The sequence below is a fragment of the Zonotrichia leucophrys genome, chromosome Z (genome assembly GCF_028769735.1).
Source record: "Zonotrichia leucophrys gambelii isolate GWCS_2022_RI chromosome Z, RI_Zleu_2.0, whole genome shotgun sequence".
In the NCBI taxonomy this organism is placed as follows: Eukaryota; Metazoa; Chordata; class Aves; order Passeriformes; family Passerellidae; genus Zonotrichia; species Zonotrichia leucophrys.
Window position 1 is genome coordinate 1,746,428 of NC_088200.1, and position 3,677 is coordinate 1,750,104.

Here is a 3,677-nt window from a genome sequence, read left to right on the forward strand (position 1 = left end):
CAGCTGCCTGCCCACCTCCCTGAGAGCCTGCACAGCTGTGGGCTGTGTCCCAGGATGGGGCTGGGTGGGTTTCAGAGCCTTTCCTTGGAGATGGATGGTGCATATGGGTTTATCAGTCTGGTCTGCCTGTGTTCTGGAGCAAGGCTGGAGGGCTCTCAGACATTGGTGTCCCTTGGATGATCCCTCACTTCAAAATGAGGAGGGTAGGTAGGAGGGAGAGACAGAGAAAGTCAGAAACTGTAACTTCAAAGACGAGCTGGGATGGGAGCCCGTCAGCTTCTGAGAGGAAAAACAGGGATGGTTTTCATTAGTGAGAAGGTAAAACACATGGCTAGACAAATAGCAATGCCCTTGCACAGCTCTCTTCCAGTCCAAGAAAGGACAGTGGTGGGGGACACTGGCACCCTCAGTGGAAACTGTTATGTCTTAGGAGAAAAATCTATTTATTTTAACCAACTGAGGAATAGGCTTCAGCCTTGGAGTGGCTCCGTTTTAGTGGCACCAGGGTTGCTGCTTGTGCAGAACAGAGGGCTCTGATATGGAACCAAGGTTAAAAGAAGGGACTGAGTGAGAAGGACACTGGGGCCTAATCTGCCTCTGCAGAAGCTAACACTGCTCTGAAGAATGCAAACTGAAGGCTGGTTATCCAGAGCCTACAGTCTGAAGGGAGGTCACCAGCACGTCCCAGCTGCCACAGAGTGTCCTCTGTACCATCCAGCATGGGCAGAAGTCCTCTCAGAGCACACAGAAGGTGGGCAATTGCAGGGAATACATGCATTTTTCAGAGTCACTAAAAGCAAAAAGCAGCAGTGGGATTGTGGTGTGGAGTGAGCAGGGCACAGGATGGCAGAAGAAACCCAAGCCAGATAAAGTCCAGGTGCTGAGTGTGGAGGGGCAGTGGGGATTGGTGGCACTGCAGTGGCTTGGGCGGTTTGGCCAGTGTCTGACAGATGATGACAAACACCAACACTGGCTGAAAATTAACACTTAGGGCTTGGATTTTGGATGTGGGTACCTGAAATGGGATTCAGCTGCAGGATTTGTCAGTGCTCTGGTAGCTCTAAGTGTGGCTCCTGTGTTTGTTGCTGTGTTGTTGCTTGTGCTCTGGTCAAGCCTGCGCTGTGTCCTGAAGCCCTCAAAGGTCTTTGCTTCCAACACCCATCCTTACATCCAAGACACAGCTGAAGCAAAACACAATAACAGTGGGGAAAAGGAATCACACTGTTATCTATTTTGTTTTTCTTTTAAAGTACAAGTATGCTGGTGTTGCTCTCCTTTGCAGGTGCAAGGAAGGCACAAGTATACTGGACCGCCACCAAGCATTTTCTCAAATTTGCAGGTCAGGATCCATCCAGCAGCTGAATTTTTGTCTCATGCAAAGGCAGAGAGGAGGTAAAAAAGCAGGATAGCTAAAAAGCCCCCTGTGGATCAGTCACAAGGAGACAGAGCTGGAGGCTGCTGGGGAAGCACTCTTCACTGCCAGAAGTGACCAAAGTGGGCAGCTCTTTCCTTTGCTTGGTGTTGGGAGTTGTCAGGCAGTTGTGAGATCATCTCTGTGCTGGAAATTTCCGTGACAGGAGAGGTAATTCAGCAGCTGCTGATGTGTGCTGGCCCTCAGCTTCTCCTGCCCTCCTGGACGTGGCCTGAAAAGCCATCTTCTGTGTGTGGGAAGGTCAGAACACTCCTGGCTTGTCCCGGAGGATACACTGCTGTCCTGGTGAAGAAGATTTGAAGCAAAAGTTTGGCATTTGTCAGGGCCTGAACACCAAACTTTTAACTGTGCTGTCTCCCAAATCTGCTAACCTCATCCATGCTGTTTGCTCCCCTGCCTCAGTTTTCCCTCCAGGATTTTTAATTCCCATTTACTCTAGCCTTCAAAGCTTACCCTGAGGGGTCAGGTTGGAGGGCATGGGGAGAGGTGGATCATCACAGGGAAGAGGGTGAGCACTTCTCTTTTTCTGTCTGAGCAGGCTGTGGTTTGCACAGAGGCTTCAGGCCTGGGCAAGGGTGAGTGTGCCAGCTTACTGAAGGGTTAGATTTTGGTGCAGGGGCACTTTTTGCAAAAGCATTTAGTGACAGGACAAGGGGGAATGCTTGCCAGCAGACAGAGGACAGGGTAGGATCAGATATTAGGAAGAAATTCCTCCCTGTGAGGGTGTGAGGCCCTGGCGCAGGGTGCCCAGAGAAGCTGTGGCTGCCCCTGGATCCCTGGGAGGGTTCAAAGCCTTCAAAACCAGTTTGGGTCTGAGTGACCTGCTCTGGTGGAAGGCGTCCCTGCCCACGGCAGGGGGTTGGAACTGGATCATCTTTAAGGTCTCTTCCAATCCCAGCCACTCCATGATTCCCAGCCGCTGTAGGCCGCAGGAGGCCCCATGCCACAGGCACAGCCCTTCAGGCCCCACTCCTTGGGTTATGGGTTCTTTTTCCTTCCCTAACACTGAAATCCCTTCTGAGACAAACCACAGCACAAACCAGAATGCAGTGAGTGCAGAGTCAGTCTCTGCCTCCTTAGCAAGGCCTGGATCAGTGTTCCAATGCATTTGCAAGGGTTAGGCCATAGTGTGCACCAGCCAGCCTGCTCCTAAATTTGTTATCAAAACCTCAGGAATTTGTCAAAGCTATTACAACATAAATTGTGCAAAACTAAGAAAGAAGAAGCTAAGAAACCGAACACCAACACAACAAAAACTAGATAACAGATGACTGTGAAACACCTAGACTATAACCAATCACAGAAGCTAAGGGATTGAAGCAGAAAATGAAAGAGCAGAACAAAAGCACCAATCTAGAAGTGTGTACTTAGTAGTTTATAGAATATATAAATATGTGTGTAGTGTAAACAATAAAGTGGCTTCTACTTGATCATATTAGTCAGTTATTCAAAAGTCCTAAATTTCCCACAATAGATCAGTATCTTTGTGATCCCTGCCTCTCTCTGCTCAGCTATGGGGAAGCTCCACAAAAGCTTCCACTTGTTCCCATCCATCCAAAGCTCTTCAGGACCATGCAGGCGACAGCAAGAGGGCTGAGCCCATCTGTGCAGTGGGACTGCACTGGGGGAGAGGCAGAGCTGCAGCCCCTGGGCTGACAGGGTGCCACGCTGGGCTGGTGGGCTGCAACAACACCCCATATGAACCTTGTGCCCCTCTTCACAGGATCACAGCATGGTTTGGCTGGGAGAGACCTTGGAGACCATCTCATTCCACCCCCTGCCATGGGCAGGGACATGTTCCACTAGATCAGGTTGCTCCAACCTATCCAACCTGGCCTGGAACACTTCCAGGGAAGGGGCATCTTCAGATATGCCCTGATTCCCCTTCTTCTGATGACTCCAGAATTTAGTCTGTAGTATACAGGCATAAGCAAGCTCAGCCTTGTGCTTAGCCACTAGCAAAGCATCTTCCACTTCCACTGTGTTGTCTTGGCCCTCAGATGCAATTTCCAAGTGCTGCCTTGTTGAAATGGCTTTAACAGCATCTTTGGACTGTGTAAGATCAGACTTCAAGGTGTCCATCAGAAAGGTGGCTGCTGCAGCCTCTTGCACAAGAGATTTTTATCCTTTCCTTTCAAAACCCAATCCCCACCTGGAATTCTCTGAACAGCCAAATTGACAAATTCACAGACAGAGGTCTAGTAAGAGAGCAGATGGGGTTACATTAGCACAAGGCTGTACAATA